This window comes from Anser anser, assembly GCF_964211835.1.
Source record: "Anser anser genome assembly, chromosome: 8".
In the NCBI taxonomy this organism is placed as follows: domain Eukaryota; kingdom Metazoa; phylum Chordata; class Aves; order Anseriformes; family Anatidae; genus Anser; species Anser anser.
In genome coordinates, this window is record NC_139728.1 from 10152410 (window position 1) to 10170714 (window position 18305).

Here is an 18305-nt window from a genome sequence, read left to right on the forward strand (position 1 = left end):
CATGCCGCTGCTCCCCAGGACACCAGCTCCTGGCTGACCACGACCCCACCAGGGCTGCTGTAATCAATGGCTCAGTCATTATTAAAAACCACAAGCAGCTCACCAGCACGCAGCGAGCCTCCTGCCCCTCGGGATCTGCTGGAAGCCGTGGCACCAACTCTCCCTGCAGGGCCAAATCGCCCAAGACATGGGGTTTTCGGTGCTCCAGAGGCATTAGGTGCCCAACACGCTTTTGGACCCACCTCAACTTGGGGCAGCACGATGGAAATAATCAACTTGTGTCATTTTAATCCAAAAAAAAAAAAAAAAGGTAACTTCCCCCAAGGTAACAAGGGAGAGGCCAAGCAAAGCAGTGCAAAGCAACATAAATGATTTAGGAGCCAACAATTTTGCCAGGGAAACGTTAAAGACGGCGTCTAATCCTTTCATCTAACCCCGGTCCTTCTAAAAGCTTTAAGCTAGGAGTTGACTCAGCATGTCAGTGCCAAAAAGATCCATTGACCTCGAGTTCAGTGCTGAGAAATTGAGAAATGTTCTTTTTAATGTCTATTCAATAAATACAGCATCACCCTCTCCGTGGGCTGAGCAATCCACTTCAAATCCATTACGGCACGTTCTCACAGACTGACAACTTGTCCTGAGACAATAGTGGCGGCGAGATGAGGTTAACCCTTGCTGAGGGGGTGTAAATCTCTGTAGCCACAAGCCTCTTGCTCTCACAAGTCCTTGAAATGAGGGGAGGGAGGTATCTGAATTGATGACAGGCGGCTGCTGCGTGCGCTCCTTGCTGGACCAAGGTGAGCTGCATCGGTTAAAAAAATAGAAAAACAGTCAACACGGCCGGGCTGCTGGCCATCTCGAGGCACGCCGAGGAACCAAGCGTTTGTTGGAAATACCACGTTGCCTTGTTCCCATCCACTGGGCAGCTCTACCAAGCAGCCACCCAACCTCTGTGGGTGGCATTTTCAGGCTCCAGACGCAGCGGGACGGAGGAGGTCGCACCAGGCACTATTTTAGGCTCTGTGCTGACTCAAGGAAGCCATCCCGCGTCGTGTTTATCTGGGTCACGTTTACAAATCCTCCGCTTGCTTTCGGAGGCTGAAAGCTTCTATTTTTTCCTCTCTCCACCTGCCTGTACGTGCCGGCTGAAGGCCTGAGCACAGACAGCTCAGCTGCGATCTGCGGTGAGCGGAGGGCTCAGCCGTGGGGCTGTGCACCCGGTAATTGCCGCTGGCCACTTAGGGGGAGCAGGAGCACCAGCAAGTATTTATCAGCAATTAGACCACAGAACTCCCAGGGGACCCTTACCCAAAAAAACCACAGCCACAGCGTAACAGAGGTGCAGCTGCTGGATGCCAGCTCCTGTCTCCTTTGGGGTAAGCAGGGGGATGCCCAAACATGCCTGAGAGGTGCCCAAAGGCACCCAGCAGGGGACCCTGGACAAGAACCACCACTGAGATGCTGCTGTTAGAGATGCCAAGAAGACCAACACCGAGCAATGATATTTCAGCCCATTCCTCTTTTCGCCTCTGCCACAGCAGCCAAGACCCAAATAGGCTGGACGGGAGAGATGCTAACACAGGAACTTCCCTCCTAGCACGTTAAATTCCCAGAGCTGTGCTCCAGCAGCCCCCCCGGAGCAGATCATCTCCTGGAGAGACGCCGTGCAGGGTGGGAGGCCTTCAGCTCACTCTCGGCTGAATTTCCTCAAGAGACAGAGCTGAAAATTCAGGCATTTGGGCACCAGCTCCCTAGCAAGAGGTCTGCAGGCAGCTCTGCCGCAGGGGTGTCCCTAGGGGCTGGCTGTCCAGCACCAGGAGGCCAACACACCGCACCCCGAGCTCTGCTGCCACCCTGACCCACGCACACCACGGCTCCACGGGGCTCGCTTCATCCCCCCACGACTTTCGGGGTCTCCACCCAGCCGCCTGCTGTCACTGCTCATTACGGACCAGCCCGACACGCTGAGAATTTCCTGATTGCTTTTTTGGGGAGGGACGGGAGCCTTCCTCCTCCCTTTGTCTCCCCGTTGAAGGATGTGCTCTCGGGCTGAAGTCCTGACAATCCGAGCTGCTGAAATGAATCCTCTTCAGTCTATTTACTTGATATTTACCAAAGTCTGCGATCAACAAGAAAACACATCTCAGCAGCTCACTTGGCAAGAGAACGAATTGAGGCAGCACTGCAGCTGTCATATTTATTTCAGTGGCAAAGCAGGTCAGGAAAATTGATAAAATTAATCATACAAACTAGCAAACACCGGGAGTGAAGGAGAGCGGGAACGAAGGGGAGAGAATGAGAGTGAAGGAGTGTTTGCAGCACCGAGCTGCACCTGCTTTTATTTCTTTTAATGGATTTTTTTTTTTAATGCAATGTCACAGATAAAATTGGCGCAAGGTGCATTATTTTATAAGTAGGTTTGGGGAGGGGCAGTGAGATTACAGCAAGCAGATGCCTATTACGCCAGGACTGAGCCCTAGCCACAGGCTCTGCAAGGAAATAGGAATTCAAGGACAGAAGGGATTTTGCAGACGGTCCCCGCAGACCAGGTGGGAAGCTCCTTGAAATCAGTATCTAGAGGTGGCTCCAGGTGGCTCCTCAAGGTGCTCCCAGGGCTGTCCATCGGTCTCATGCTCAGGACCACGTCCCCATCACCTCTGCCGGTGGCAGAAACACCGCCCCTCCACGACTTTCTCTAGCCTTGCAAGCCAGCAGCCCTGGGGGCACCTCGCCAAGCGCATCCTGGTGGTTTCTGGACCTTGGGGTCATGGCAAGCTTGGCCAAGGGGCGGCCCTGAGGAGCCCCCATGATAGCAAGGTCTCACTTTGCACGACCCCCACACTGAACTCCCACCCACGTAAGGAGGGTTAACACCAGGAGTGCTCTCATGGGCCATAGGGATCTATCTGGAGAAGTAGCTAATTAGCTTGGAAGAGCTAATGCCCTCTTTGTTCCGGGTTCCTCTTCAGCTGGGCACCTGCCTGACCCCAAGCAAGGGGCAGGCAAGCTGAAAAGAACCATCCAGCTCTAAGAAAATGTTTGGGGAAGGTTGAAGCTGACAGCACCCATTTAAAACCAGCAGGAGACCCCAAGGTGGGTGCAGATCTCCTCCCCTCGCCTGGCCAGCAGGCAGGTTGGGCTCCTCCACCTGTCTGATGCCGGGTCTTGGGGGAACAAAGGTGGGACACACACCTTCAGAGCAAACTACACACAGGTCTGGTTCTTTATTCCAGGTGAGAAAGATAAATCTGGGTTAAACCCTCCATTCAATCCAGATTTTTTAAATGTAAAAAATTGCCATTTGGGGATGAAAAGTTGAAGGGTACATTTCGGAGATGTCACCAGAATACATTTTGGCATTTCCACCCTTTAGCTTTCCATCATAAAAATAGTATCTGCAAAAACTCAACCCAAATTCAAAAATAACATTGGTCCTTCCCAAATGTTCTCCTCTTCTCTCCTTCTCTCACAAATCACAGATTCATAGAGAAATATCTGTTCTGAGTCCCTTCTCTGAGTTTCCATCCCCTTCCTTCACACCTCTCCAAGCCCTCCCCGCACATCCCTTTTCCTAAGGTGAATTACTGCTCTCATCGCTCCAAGCATATTAACAGCGAAGCTAATTAACCAGCAGAACAATTTGCCTAACGACGTGGTAGATTCTCCATCACTTGCAGCCTCCAAACTAAGCCTGAACGTCTCTCCAGAAGAGGTTTTGCAGGGTGTGGGAATTGGGGGCGAGGCTCTGAGCCCCCCGCTGTGCCGCAGGACCCGCAAGGTGACCCTAAGGCAGGGATGTGCGTGCCCTAGGGGCTGGGGACAAGGAGCCTAGGGAGACAAACACAGGGGACGGCAACAAACCAGCCAGATGCCACCATAAACACCAACGCCAAGGAAATCACACAAGCTAACGAGCATTTTAGGCAAGAAATCCCTCTATAAGATCTTGCTGACAAGCGCTATTAAATATTCATCCTATAGACTGCGGAGACATCATTAGACACATACATCCCGGCTCCCCGCACTCCCGGCTCTGGCATTTGTTTTATGCCATGCTGACGAGCTAAGGGGACCTCGGGGGGACGGCGCCAGCCACCGAAGGCACCTCCTCGTCTTGGGCCAAGCATCCTTTCCCTGCGCACGAGCACAAGCTGGGCTGGCTCACATACTATATATATATATTTATGGGTATGTATTTTTGCATACACTTGTGGTGATGGTGCCTTTGTTGTTTTTTTTTTTTTTAAACCTTCCGTCCATAAACGTCACCGAAAAGCCCAGTCTCCTTTTATTAAACCCGAAAACAGGCGAATAAATGTAAATAACAAACGAGCGATACGGGGAGAGGAACCAGCGCGGCTGCTGGCGTCACCCTCCCTCCCTCTCCCCCTCCCTCGCGCTCTCGCCTCCTCGTGTAATTTGCATTAATAAAGAGGCTGTTCCTTGTCGGAATGTGTTTCATCCGGTTTAAAATCCCAGGGCGATCCACCAGGAACAGCTCTGGGAGAATCCGACTGTCAGAGCCGACAAGACAAATGAATCCCGGTGTCAGGAGCGTGTGGTTCAACGATGACAGATTGAGAAGAACTGTCCCCCTCTCGACAGGCGGGCTTCATTTTCAAATTAATAAATCTGAATAAAATATTTTCCCTTTCATTACGAGCCGAGCCCGGATGACAGTTCCCGTGACAGGAGGGAGTCGCAGTGTTGATGAGGAGACTTTGCATGAATTCCACCTGGGCTTCTTCGGCTTTATTTTTACCTGCAATTTCAGCCCTGTTTACTTCTCTCCCATCCCTCCTCCCTCGCTCCCCCTCCCTCCGTCCTCCCGTTCCTTCACCTGCTCCCAGCCCTCCTCTGCCCCTCTCCCAGCCCTCCTCCGCTCCTCCCTTCCCCACCACCCCTCGTACGGGCAGGGTTATTTGGAGGCACAGCCTCGCACCCCAGCCGTGCACACTCGTGGCGTTTGTACACGTGCACGAGACGTGCTGAGACACAGGGGCTCACGCCTGGTGCGCGCACACATGGTGGTGTGTTTCCACACATGCTCACCGTGCCCAGATCCAGAGGGCACTCAGGCCACCCCCTGCACACACAAGGCCACATCTCCAAAACCCCCGCAGGACAGAGATGCCACCCCCAGGGCACCCTGCAGCCCTCTCCACCCCAGCACGTTGCTCGGGGCTTGGTCCCGGACCCCTGGTGATACCGGGGTGCTACAGCCACCCCACGGGCAAACCACGCTCTCCTTAGAGGCCACGGCACACTGGTGGCTGCCCTCACCTGTGACAAGCCCACGACCTCAACAGAGATGCAACGAGCAAAGTCCTTGCTCCAGGAGGCGCCTTTGGAGGCTGAGGGCAGCAAACAGCGAGCAGGCAGGCAGCAGCCGGGCGCCCGTGACTCTCAAGTCTCCGTTCCGCCTCTGGATCCCACTGTGACCTATAAACACGGCTGGAGAGCCCATAAACGTCTTTATTGCCACGCATCCACAAAGGCAGCGATGTGGCCCTCTTCCCAAGGACACCGTGGGGATTATTCAGCAATGCTCCCCGTGCAACCTGAGCACGGAGAATACCAGCCTGGCACGAGGGCTTGAGAACCTCTTTCTACACCCAAAGGACGTCCTGCAGAAGGCAGAACATCCCAATGCCCCTGCGTAAGTTTGGGCAGCCCTCTGATAACCCAAGGAGAGGACCATGCAGCACAGAAGTGCTCTCAGCTCAAAGATTCAGACCAAGCCAGCAGCATGGAGGAATGAGACGCTGGTGGGAACCGGAGCGCCTGAGCTCGCTGGGGAATTGCAGCAACTGCAGGGCAAGTTACAGAGAAGCCAGCAGAAATGGAGGCACCGACTGATCCTTCATGAGCCCAATATCCCCCTCCAAAGAAATTAGAAACATTCCAACAGCTATAGCTGTGCCTGACAGTAAATTTGATTAACTCGCCCGTGGAGTTAATGATATAGAGGACCGTGTGGATTTTGTTGTAAAGAACACAGAAAAGACAGATGAGAAAATGAGAAAACAAGAAAGTAAATTTAAGCAGCTGGAAGCTTTAACAACTGGCATGATAAATCCAATAAAGAACTGCTCGATAAAACCCAACCACTGGAAAGCCAAACATGGGCTGGGGAGGGAGCGCACGGGGCTGGATGTGCTTCAGATTCACACTGCAGAGCGCACAGCAGCAATGCTCCTGCTATGGCCAAGCAGTACAAAGCCAGGGACCTGTTCCCCATCACTTTTCAACTCTCCTTCAAGTTTCCTTTGTGGTTCTCTCAGGACCAGGTTGAATCTGCTGAGGCTGACGTGAGCCTGGGGGGATTCACACGTAGCGAGCCAAGCTGCGCTAGCTCTGCAAGACGGCGCTGCACTGGGCACGCTTGCCAACCAAATGTGGAGCAGGTATTGCCAAGAAGCCTGGAGTAAAACCCAACATTTGTGCATCCATATTCTTAAATTCTTTCTTCTTCAAAATGTTATTCCACTGAACCCTGCTGGAAGTCTCAGCCAAGAAGAAAGCCTCTAGGAAAACGACTGCTGAGGACATCTCCGCTGGTCCTAGCAGCGAGAGCTGTGCAGCGAACTGCCACAGCACCCTATTATCCCATACAGGGGCAGACCCAGAGCATCGCTATCACACGAGACCCTGCAGGATCCTTTCTGTCTGCATGCAGAAGCAATATGGGCATTCTCACACCTGGCACACTGGTGCTCCCCATCCATTTGGCCACCTAAGTCCAGAGGTGGACTGCCAGCCTCGTCTGGCCCCACCATGGTGCTCACGCTGGGGGGAGCTGGAGACACCCTCCACGTGGATCCACGCAATCAGGAGCGCATCCACATCCTCTACACCTTCATCTTCCAGCCCTCCATGGCAGAGAACCTCTTTGTTCCCAAGCAGGTCGTTCAAACTGACCCAGACCTGAATTTGGCACCTGCAGACCGATATCCACATTGCTGCACCACCTACACCCACCTTCAATCAACAGGTCAATCAAAGCCCTTTGCTACAAGTACCAACATAGAAGAGCAGCTCCAGAAGTTCTTCATGAGTTCCCTATGAGGACAAAGCTTATTTCTTTCACACCTCGCCGTGGCACAGTGTTTTGGAAGGGGATGGGTGGTTGTACAGAGGTAAAAACCCACAGATCTCCTCCTGCAGGTGAGCAGAGGACCAGTCCCACATTCAGATGAAGGCGAAGCCTTGTGCAGCACGCAACTGGGCCCAGCAGCCCCCTCTGAAGACACTTCCCACCAATATTTTAACCTGCATTTCTCTCTCATAGATGGATTTGTCCGCAGTAACCCGGGACAGACACACAGGAGCCCAGCTGCCCAAAGCCTTCGCTTGCTGCTGAACCCCTAAATCCCAGGAACCTCTCCCAGGTCTCAGTTCAGAATTAGGATTTGCCCTGGGTGAAGGCATCGTAATGAACTGGAGACCTGCTGCCACTGCAGGCTTCCAGGGCTCTCTCAAGGACTCTTTGTGGACAAGGAGAGCCAGGGGTCCCTCGGATCCATCTCCCCCATTTCCTGCCCTCTTCCTCAGCTCAGCCGCCTGCAAGACCCAGCGGCTGGAGGCGTGCAGAGCGCTCTGAATTGAGCTGTAAAGAATGAAGGTGAAGTTTTAAGCCGCTAGATTCATGGCTGGGATTTTTATACACACATAAAATATGAATCTCAGTTGTATACAAAGCTGAGACCATCGTGCCAAAAGGATCCCAGTCAAGCAGGCCTGTAAAATGAAATCCTCTCGGACTAATTTAAGGAGACCTGAGCAATATAAATTCTGGCCTGCTCAAATGCAGGAAATAAAAAAAAAATCTGACTTGAATACAGGCTGCTCTCAGTGCGCTCGGCAGCCCCAGCGCGCGAGCAACAAGAAATCCAAAAACCAGAGCAAGAAATTAGCTCTGGAGCTGCAGAAAGCACTCCTCCAGCTCCCCGTTATACCAGCCTTGTGGGCCTAATGAAACCCTCGTCAGTGGAAATTTAATGCGGAAATAAACTTCCCAATAAATAAGGGGCGCTCGTATTTGCTGACTCCCGATGACTTGCCTGACCCACACAGTCCCTTCACCGAGCAGCTGTGTGCGGAGAAAATGCTCATAAAGACGCTTCTTAGAGAAGAAAATATTCACTTATCCCACCATCTAGCAAATCTCGGCATTGCACACCTTCATCTCCCCTGGGTTTAGCGGAGGAGTCCCCAACAAGTGGCCTTCCGGAGGCTGGAAGACTTGCTCGCCCTGCAGAGCCTTTCCCTGGGGGATCGAAGGCACGAGGCATCCAGCAAAGCTGGAGGGGTTGTCCTCCAGCAGCAGGGCAACGTGGTAGCGAGTTTTTGGGGCTGTTTTTCCAAGCTTTCTCTGTTGGAAAAAAAGCAAATGCTAGCCATGAAAAAAGCTCCCTAATGAACGCATCACTTCAGCTCCAGAGCTGACGGCGACTTCCAGCCCAGCCTGTCTTTGCTCCTCGGGGCCTTGGAGGAAGATCTCCTCTTGGGCAGCCAAGTAGCAATTGGGTCACAGCGCAGGATTATCTGCTAGTAACAAGCCACAAATGTGCTCTGGGACCAGTGATTCATTAGTGCACTTCATGGTGACATATGAACCAGAACCCGAGGGAGCCTTTATTCCTGCCCTCTCTATCCATTCAGTTGAAAGACAGGGAAAAAGGTTCCGGCTCCGCACTGATTTCTAACGCTGATCGAATTAGTGCGACCCTACAACCGAGGCAACTAATCAAGGACATCGGGGACGAGGTGTGGCCTGAATGGCAGCGAAGCCCCGGGTCTCCGAGACGTGTTGCAAGACAAATCCCCACTGTTAGTGGTGCTGGAAGGAGAACGGAGGGCTGAGGAGGCAGGGAAGCTCTGCCAGAGGACACTGCTCCAGGGGACCTGTTGCTCCCCCAAACCCTCCCTGTTGACCCCGTGGTGGTCCTGGGAGCACGGATGCTCTTCTGAAGCAGAGCAGCCCCTCCAGAGACGCACCGTGTACCACCACCCTGCTGATTTCTGCTTAAAAGTGCGGTTGAGAAACCATCCCAGGGGCAAGAGGCCTCGACGAACCTCCCCAGGTGCCTACGTTCAGCCCCACAGGCTGGGTGTGTCGAAGGCACACGGGCTGCTCCAGGATGCTTTTCTTTCAGTGCTGCCTGCCCAAAACGTTTCCAACGCAGCACACACGAGCCTTTTCAGACCAAATCTTGAGGGGTTTTCAGGAAAATGCCCTTCCCTGAGGCCAGGACCTCTATGAAATGTCAAATCCAGCTCAGACACTGCAGATATTTCTGCACCAAAAGACAGCAGCTTTTTTATATTGCTGCCCAATTTTCCCCTTCTCATCCTCAGCATCAGCTGAGCCATTCTGCCCAAATCCTTCACATCCCAAACCAACCCTAGCCCGGCAGCCCCGTGGCAAGTTTCGTGCCAAAGGCATCGCCAAACCATGAAACTACCTCGAGGAAAGGGCTAGTGCTACCCAAGTACAGCCTTCACCCATTTAACGCTCCTGTAGGAGCTTTAAATGTTTTATTCCCTGACTTTTATGTTGCTTGATTCTTAACCACAATGCTCCACTGACTTTATTTTTCCCCCTTCCACACCACCTCTCTCCCCACTACAGGATCAGAGCATCCACGCCGTCGCGGCACACTCCCAGCTGGTGCAACCCAGGGCTGCCTCCCCAAAACCCACCCAGCCACTGGTGATCTGGTGCACGGCTCGGAGCTGCCCCAGGGGCTTTGGCTTCCCCGTGGTGCCCGGGTTTGGCAGCAGCAGGGTGCAGCCAGGGAGCCCCAGCTGAGCCTCAGGGGTGACCGGGAGCCGAAGGATGCTCCTCCGCCCCGGCTGACCGTGGAGGGACGCACACCCTATCAGTACAGCAGAAAGGTTAATGGGATCGCCTCCTTCCACCTCTATCGCGGTAAACGGGGGATTTATAGCCACGCTAAAATACTGACCTCTATCTGTTTTATGCTGATCATTAACTAAGATTATCTCACACCAGAGATTTGCTATACCAAAGAGCACTGACATCACTAACTGCCATTAAGTGTATTACACTTAAACTCCATAAAGGGGAGCAAAAACCCATTGTCAGCAGCACAGGGAAAAGGCACATCACCAGGCACGCTCCGATTAAAAAAAAAAGAAAAAGAAAAAAAGAGCAGTTGCCTGCAGCCCTCTGTGTCTAGCATTTTGCGATCGCAATATTGAGGAAAAACCCTTGAAAATGTTTTCAGACGCAGAAATCCTCCACGCAGACACCCAAACACCCCGCAGCTGGCAGCCAGCAGCAGGGATGGCTCCCCAAAGCCCCGCTGCCATGGGTGCTGCGTGCACACCCCGGCGGCGAAGGCACCCCACGTCCCCACCTCGCCTCCCCCTGCTCCCCTGGCTGTTTCTGGGCAGTGGCGTATTTGTTGACTTGCTCTTTTGGTGACATCTTCTTTTAATAAGGAAATCTGTCTCTTAGCAGCTTCTTGCCTAAGGCTGCGCTTAGTTAAAGTGTAAAATGTCAAACTTTAGCAAGGATGACAATAACCCTGCTGGGCGAAGCAGAGCCAACCACTATATTATTCGCTGCTCAAGGGACAGGGGAGGAACACTGACCCGTTCCACGGAGGAAAACGCTGAAATCCCCAGCCACCCACCCCTCCCACACGGACACCAGCCTCGAATCTGTTCCCTGCATTGTTCCAGCAGCCAAAGCTCACAACTGGAGCTCGACAGCAAACAGCACATCCTTCCTATTTGATCAAGCCCTAAAAGCAAAACATTTATGTATACACACACAACCGTAGTGGGTCAAAGCGTCCTGGCTATGTCCTTTCCTCCCCTGTTCTCCCCAGATTCCCTGCCAGCAGGTCAGGATGCGGGCACAAAGCTGGGATCCTGCACCACGGAGCAGATTCACGAAGCTGAAGGGGAAGATCTCGAAGGGGAAGATCTGAGCAGACCCCACTGGGGGCCCTGGTAGCCAGTGGGCTTTGGCAGAGGGAAGCAAAGCCAGCGGGCACCATCCCAGGCAGTAACCGAGGGCATCTGCGGGAAGAGGCAGGTCTGCCAAGGGCTCGGGAGGCTGTTTGCAGCGGAGGAAGGCTCTGTCAGGCTTATAGGTCTTCGGGCAGTGCTTCCACCCTGCATGACTCACCCCTCACACGCACTGCCAGATGTAGCTGCGGCGTTGTGGTCTCAGGCACGTGTGGCTGGGATTAATAACAAATCCGTGACCAGCTCCTGGGGCCGCAGCACGGCAGAGCCATGGGGTCACATTCCCGGACTTGGGAATGGAGAAGATCACTTGTAAGGTTTGGGGCTGGACACTCACCCTACTCACCCTCCAGGTTTATATACCGAGACCCTGACACACGACTAGCGATGGGCTTTGGGAAGGAGGAGGACACATCTGGACCAAACCCTGGACCCCTGCTGCAGAAGAGCAGGCCTACAGCTGGCTACACGCACAAAGGGCAACCTTCAGATGGTACTGGAAGGAAACAGGTGAAGTTTTCACTACTCCGTTTCATCCCACCAGGTTCCAGCTCTTGGACTGCTTTCCACAACCACAAGGACCTCTTGAGATGTTCTCCCCATCAGGACGAAGTCAGGTCAGAAACCACCGTAGCCAGTCACAGCACCTTCCTCGCTCCTTTGGGCCCCCAGGCCCACCACAGGCCCACTGCATGGATGCACCTCCACCTCTTGGGCGCATCAGAAAGAGCAGAGACCCCTGCTTCATCCCCCCTGTGAGCAGACCCATAGAAAGCAGCTACCACCACCTGGAAATCACCAAACACCAGCCCTCGCAGCACCCAAGGCCGTATCAAGTGGTGGTTTTGACCTAAGGCAGCAGCAATCTCCACCAGAAAGGAGCACTCACAGCTCATTTCACCACTGCTCTGGATTTGACCCACAGAACTGGCGTGCAAAGGAGCAAACCTCCTTAAAACCACGCTTTTCACACGAATACATTTAGGGACACAGTGTCACCACCAGCCCAGACAAACACACCACCACGAGGCTGCCTTTCTGGCTGAGACCGACCACGAGCTAGCAGGAGCCTGAGGCTCATGCCCCAGACATTGTTCCTGACCCGAGCCCCCCGTGCAGCAGCAGACCCACGGGACCAGGGGCACCCAGAGCGCACTGGGCAGCAAATTTCCAGCAAACCCTATTGTTGGGAGACACCTCACCAGGCTGAGAGGGAGCGACCCACTCCCTCCTCCTCCTCATCGCAGGACAGAGGTGACCCAGAGGCCCACCTATATGATTATTCCACACCCCCATTTGTGGCACACAGCTCTCACTGCCCCTGCCTCAAAAAAAAAAAAAAGGGGGGGCCCTCTGCAACCTGTAACAGTCCTGACAAGCAAAGGAACGTGCGTGTGTGTGGTGCACACGCGGCTGTGTTGTGTTTTCCCAGCTAACACATGTCAGGATCTGTTAAAGCCTCGCTTTCTGCTCAAATGTCACCCTGCCAGGATTCATTACGTCCCATTTATTAATTAATTAAAATATATTTATACAGAACAGGCTTTATGAGACAGAGATAAAAATAACGTTTGGAGAGCTGTCCCCTGGACAGAGCTGGTGCTCTCTGATGGCAGCAGCAAGGACAGTAGCCACAGCCTTCCCTGTCAAGTGCTGACTCGCGGGGAATTGATGATATGGAAATTCAGTAATTAAGGCTGGGGAGAAGTCAGAGGCAGCTCTGGAGCTGGCCAGCACAGGGGGCAGCTCCACGGCCTGGCCATCAGGTCTGGGGGGAAAAGCTGGCCTTTCACAGCCAGGCACGTGCCTGACTGGTATGGTGTCCGCGGGGTCCCCCTTTGCTCAGGAGGTGCCCAAACCCCCACCAGGTTTGGGGCTGGTGGAACCAGCAGGAGCACCTCCTACGGGCAGGGGGTGAGGTGGCCCTGCAGCACCCATGCACCAGCCACACGTTTGAGTGAAACTCCTATAAGATCAGGTCCCCGCGCCTCGGCTCCGTTACCCCTTTGACGGAGCAGCAGTGACATTTCCACCTAAAACTCTCCGTGACCTTTCCCTGCAAGCCTCTCGTGCTCGACTTGCTCCACGGCTCCCACCCCACGGGGGTGCAGGACCAAGGGGTCCCCAGCAGCAGGGGGGGCACAAATCGACCTCCCCGACGCAGCGTTGCACCGCGGTACCTTCCCCCCCGGGGCTGCGATGTGGATGCAGGCACGGGGCCAAGCAAAGCAGCCTGCTGGCCCACACCAACGCCAGGAGCTGAGGCTCTGCCTCCCTTCCCTCCGCCATCCATGCAGCAGCGCTGCCGCAGCCACCCCACCTCCCGCAGGGGTGCTGCTCCCTCCCGGCCCACCGGGACACGGAGGTCCTCCAGCAGGCACCGCGGGGAGGACGCGGAAACGCCATGCCCGTGGCACCAGGACGGAGGCAGGCGCTGCAGCGCAGACCTCCCAGGCCCCGCACGCGCGAGGCCACCTCGCTTTCCTCCTCGGCCTCCCAGCCACGTGCCCGGCTCTGGTTCTTGGGAGGAGCAGGTCCTCGCCTCTGGACGCGAGCCAGCGCAGCGCTGCCGACCCTGAAGGAGCTCTGCCGGCTTACCCTGGCCGAGGACGTAACCATCTATTGCTGAGGTAGGGAAATACACCTGTGGATATAAATGGGAGTACAGCCACCCGATTTTTCTTTACATAGACAAACCTATCTCAGCAGATCCTGACTGGGTACCAGCGAGCAATGAGCGCGGCAGGAAGGGGAGCCCGTAGCTCTGTTGTCCTCCCTTACGGGAGCAGGGAGGAGAAGGCCTCACCCACAGGAGGACAGAGACTCACGACCTCATGGGGATCAGCCGGGGACCTTTCCCCCGAACCCAGCTGTGCCAGCACCTCAGGCATGCAGGAACCAACTGCAAGACCCGCTCTTGCATCTGAGCATCCCATGGCACGACATAGCGTTGCACCCCAGGCCAGCACCCAGTCACACACCCCAAAATTACCGCAACCATGCCTCTAGACCACACACAAGCCTCATCTGTGCTCCTGCTCGCACCCAGCACCACGACCGAATCGCAACCCGACGGTCCCTTATTGCCGCGCAGGGATCACTGCGACCCATCCGTCATCCCCCGGGCTGGCAAGGAAACCACACGCACGAGGGAAGAGCTTCCCTGACTCAAATGATTCTCATTTTTTGAAGGGCAAATTTCCTTAGCCTGCCCACTCAGTCTTGACAAGGACAGCAGGAGCCCCACCACATGAATACTAATGGCACCGGCGGCGGGGACACGTGGGGACGGGAGCACCGGGGCCGGGCACCGCTGGCGGGCAGCGAGAGGCAGCCAGGGCACCCCAAAAGGGGACATCGGGGACCCTCCACGGGATGCCCAGCCCAAAAGGGTGAAGGCAGCACCCTGCTGGCACCTGGGGGTCCATCAGCACGCAGTGGGTGTGCCTGATCCAGCCACCACGGAGCGTCACCAGGGTGGAAGGTGCAGGAGGGTTACACTCCCCCCAGCGCCGTCCCTTGGCCTTGACCCCTTCTTCCCCCCCAAGCCCCCGAGATGTCCCTCGCACTGAATTCTTATTCAACTTCAAACTGACAAACTGTTTTTAATCTTTTCCTTCCATCCAGCTTGGAGATTGGGAAGCAAAAATCAATACGGGCTGGCAGGTGATCAAGCGGCTTGACAGCGGCGCTGCAGAGAGGACGGAGAGAGAGAAAGGGGAGGGAGGGCGAGGACGGCAGGGAGGACGGGGTGACCACGCACCCCGCGGCACGGGAGGGTCTTGCTCGTCCCCACCAGTGCTGGGACAGCCCGATGGCATCGCTGGCACCTGTGGGGTGGGAGGAGAGGTGCCAGCAGGGAGCTGGACCCCGTCCCTTCCCCTCCATCCTGCTCGGGGGATGCTGCGCCCAGAGGCAGAGGGGCACGAGGGTGTGGGTGGCAGCCTCAGCACCCAGTGGAGGACAAAACCCCATGGAGCAGCCCTCGGGGGTGGGATGCACGAGGAGCTGGCCTCCTCCATCCCCACCTCGACGGTCCCACAGTGCTCCCACAAACAGCAGCTTCACCCCGAGAGCCCCTGGGAGCGGAGCTGACATTTGAAAATGATCAGTTTAGGAACTTCCCCCCTCCTCCCCGCTCCCCTTCGAGTCCCCCTTCCCGTTGTTGCCGCTCCTCCGAGCTTTCATCATCTAACTCGGTAAATCTCTGGGAAATACGGCTGTGTTTCTGTTGTCACTTCTGATCAGAGCCATGCCAGCGGGGTGGAGGAAGTGGGGGGAGCACGGGGAGGGAGAGGAAAAGAGATCGCCTGGGGCCCCACACGGAGCCGGCATGCAAATGAATGCCAGCTCCGTAAAAATAGCCCCAGCAGTCACATTTTATTACAACCAAATTATTGGGCCCGGGTTACTGGAAGCTGGCAATGGGAAAGGAGAGGGAGGGGCAGAACGGGAGAGGGATGGGGTCAGGTAGGATTTATTTGGGATATTCAAACTTGGAGGGTGCCCAAGAGCATGTCCCCTTCCCTTACTGGCATGTTACCAGCTGCTCCCCAGTTTCCACAGCCTAACAGGGGCATTTCAGGTTGCCTTTCTCCTAAGAAGGGCTCCGTCCTCTCAAAGCCGAGGCCAGGCAGGGAGAGGCGATGCCCTCCCCGGGACAAATTCCCACAGCGCTTCCCTGAGCCGGCCGCCTGCCAGCGCCAGCAGAGCTTGGCAGAGGCGCAGCGGCGCTCCTGAAACGCGCTGCCTCCAGGCGCTGGCAAGAAAACTGGGTCAAGATTTCCCCAAGACTGCCGCTGGCCTTCCCGTCACCGCAGGGAAATAGGGACTCACAGGAGAGGCTGCGAAGCCCCTCCACACCGCAGCCAGAGGTGCCCCAGGGGTGCCCGGTGTTCCCCAAGGAGCTGCCACGTACCCAGCAGGTCCACCTCCATAAGGGCACGAGGCTCGGGTGGCCAGGAGCAGGAGGCTTGTTGCTGCACAAATAGGGTAAGTCACTACTCAGGCACCAGCTGGAGGATTTACTCTTCCCTGCTCCACCCCAAGCCACTTTTGGGACCCACAAGCCCAGCACCATGCTGAGCAGAAGGACGAGAGTGTAAATGTGGGGTGTGTCACCACGATAAGTGATGGAGGAGACATCCCTGGAGGCTGCAGGAGCGGAAGGGATGCACACACGCTCTCTCCTGCACAGCTCTGCTGTCCCCCGTGCCTCAGGAGCCCTTTTGCCAAATTTTAAGCATCCCGAGTGGCACCCGACGGGCAGGGCAATGGGGTACGGACCCAGGACAGCAGCTAGGAAAAGGATTTGCCATCCGAGGAACACCTCTGCAGTTCGCCTTCTCTCCCATTCCCCCTACGTCATCAACCCCAGGTTTACTGATGTTCCAGGACTCACATTTCCATCAGTTTGATTTTTTTGTGTGTGTGTGTGTGGAAATTGGAGTATATGGTGAAAATCTATCAGCGAACCTGTGGCTGGGAAGCTGAGATGTACAGTCCTGAGCACGTGCATTCAGGGGGGAAAAATGATTTTTAGAGAAGCTCCTTTCCTCCAAATCTGAAAGACCTTCAGAGGAATGAAGCAGAAGAGCAGCAAGCTCCACCCTGGGCCTTCCAGTTGAAAAAAAGCCCATTTTGGAGCTAATTTGGGAAAGGCCTGACTCACTCTGCTGAAGTGCCCAAGACTCTTCCTGCTGATGCGGCAGGAGCAGACGAGATGCCAGCCAGCTCCCGTTATCACCTCTGTGGGACTGCCTTGCGATTAAAGGCAGCCGAGTTGCGAAGCGCGGAGGGAACAACATATGGGCAGGAGCGAGGGACTGCTTTCCCTGCCTCTCTTCTTAGCCCATAACCGCGCTCGCAGGAGGATCCCAGAGCCGCAGTGCAGTTCTTATCCGGTGCTATTAAACTTCATTAACTGATATATAGTTGCACGTTGGCTCAACGACTCTTAAAGCCTCTTCCGGGGACTTCCCTGCACACGCTGTAAATTGCCAGTAACTGCCTTCCGCGGGGAGCAGGCTGCTCGAGCAGGAGCATCCCGGCCCCCCCCTGCAAACACACAGTGCTCGCTCCCCTTCCCGAGCTGCTCCCGGCACCCAGCGCCACGCTCCCAGCCCGGTTTGGGCCAGGAGGATGGCGAAATCCCCCGAGAAAGATGGATTTGGGTCTTATTCCATCTGCAGACCTCTTCTTTTTTTCCCTTCTCCCTCCAGTGGTGACAGACCCACAAATTTAACCCGTCAGCCCCCTGGCAGCAAAACTTCTTCTGTTTTCCAGGCTCCCTAAAGCAATCCGGCAGTGCCAGGGGTGCACGGGGCCACCAGCCACATCTTACATCAGGACACAGGTATTCATCCCCACTCCCTGGCGTCCATGCACAGGGCACCCCGGCATCACCCTGCTCCCCCCAACCTGTGATCCAGCTGCCAAAGGAGCAAACTACGCAGGGGGAAAGGAAGATGCTCCCAGCCCCACTTCTCAGCAGGGAGCCCCCAGATTTGGGGAGGCTCAGGGGCAGAGGCCAGCAGCTCCTGCATCTTCCCCCCTGCAGCTGGAGGCACAGGGAGCTGCTCGCCTGACTCTGCTCCAGATTCGGAGGGAGCCTCCCCAGCAAGTTCGAGATCCTCAGCGGAGAAAAGCTCAAAACTTCCTTCCCCGCTGATCAAAGCGCTCCTTTGGCGCAGAACTGACAGCTCTGCTTCCAGCCGAGCACTTTCAAGGTTCGCATTGTCTTACGTAAACCGTAATCCAAAGCGATCTCAGATCTAAAAAATCCCTCAAAACTCAAGCTTTTGGCTCTGAAACCAAATGGGTCACTCCGGCAGCGGTTCATTTTTAGCGCGTCTCCACCCCCTGCACACCCAAAGGTGCGCCAGACCGACCTCCTTTCGGAGAGCTCTGGCTTTGATGCCACGGTGCACGCAGATGGGATGCATTTCTGCATCTTCCCTGGCACCCTGGGGTAGCTCCGCTTGTGTGATTATTCAGATAAGCTAACCTGAAAGTGAGCTCGCTGCTCCTTTGCCAAAACTGGAGCGACTTTGCTTTTTGGGCAGGCGCTTTTCCCTTTCCAGGTGCCAGCCTGCAGTCCCCAGGCAGAGGGACAGCATGTGGGCACAGAGAAAGCAGGAGCGAGTCAGGGAGATGCTTCTGGCACTGAGAGCAGCTCGGGGGCAATTTCCAGCCTGCAGAGAGGCTGCGAGGGAACGGTGCTGTGCGGGTAGGGTAATGGCAGGGCCATGCGAGCGCAGGCGGCACCGCTGCGGCCATCCACCGCTCGCCGGCTGTCATTA

General features: G+C 55.4%; 1 protein-coding gene across 1 annotated transcript in view; it reads right to left on the reverse strand.

The window, feature by feature from the left end:
- Positions 1-4224: 4224 nt before the first annotated feature.
- The window catches only part of NUF2 (NUF2 component of NDC80 kinetochore complex), a 145249-nt gene continuing 131168 nt past the window's right edge, over positions 4225-18305 (reverse strand). The window contains exons 37-38 of the mRNA XM_083845765.1: positions 5284-5454; positions 4225-4762 (exon numbers count right to left, since the gene is read on the reverse strand). The gene's annotated coding sequence lies outside the window, so the exon portion shown is untranslated. The remainder of the gene's footprint in view (positions 4763-5283; positions 5455-18305) is intronic.